The sequence below is a fragment of the Monopterus albus genome, unplaced genomic scaffold (assembly GCF_001952655.1).
Source record: "Monopterus albus unplaced genomic scaffold, M_albus_1.0 scaffold49.1, whole genome shotgun sequence".
Lineage (NCBI taxonomy): Eukaryota > Metazoa > Chordata > Actinopteri > Synbranchiformes > Synbranchidae > Monopterus > Monopterus albus.
In genome coordinates this window covers 2,141,807-2,142,484 of record NW_018127929.1, presented here as the reverse complement: position 1 = coordinate 2,142,484, position 678 = coordinate 2,141,807, and positions in this window count along the sequence as shown.

Genomic DNA, 678 nt, shown 5'->3' with positions numbered 1-678 from the left:
AATGTGAAAGAAGATGTGGCAACTATATACAATAGCGGAGAGTTTTTCGAGCAGCAGAGATAGTGAAAAGGCAAGGTGAGTGACAGGGCACGAAAAAAGATTACTGTGAAACAGCTGCTTTTTATGAGCCGGCCCCTCCTACATTTGTCTCCTTTTCCCAGATGAAATTTCTCCGCTCTTTCAATGGGATTCTTTCTCATCTAGATTGATTTACATTTATAGCATTCATCGCACAAATCCGAGGTAAATGGCAGGGACAGGGGGGTGGGGCCGCTTCTTTATTAAAGAGGAATTAAATGAATTGAATTGGAGTAACGCATGGATTTGATTTGCTTATTTATGCATTAACCTGTGGCATTATTTAGAGCTGGTAAAGCCGCGGGCATGTCAGCAATAGCAAATCATCCTGCTTAGCTGTTCCATTGTAAAACAATTTAAGCTATTATTCTGTCCATTTAAAGCTTATCAATTTAATGTGGATGATTGACAATTATTACACAATGAATGTGGTAATTGTTTTATTTCAAAGAGCTGGTGGGAAACCCATCAAAGAAAAGCGTTTGCTTGTGGATAACTAAGAGAATTTACGCTCATCAGGAGAGAAACCACAAACCTGGAGAAAAGAGATTTGATCATGAAAACAGATGTTAGACTTTAAAAGTAAAAGAAAAATTAAGC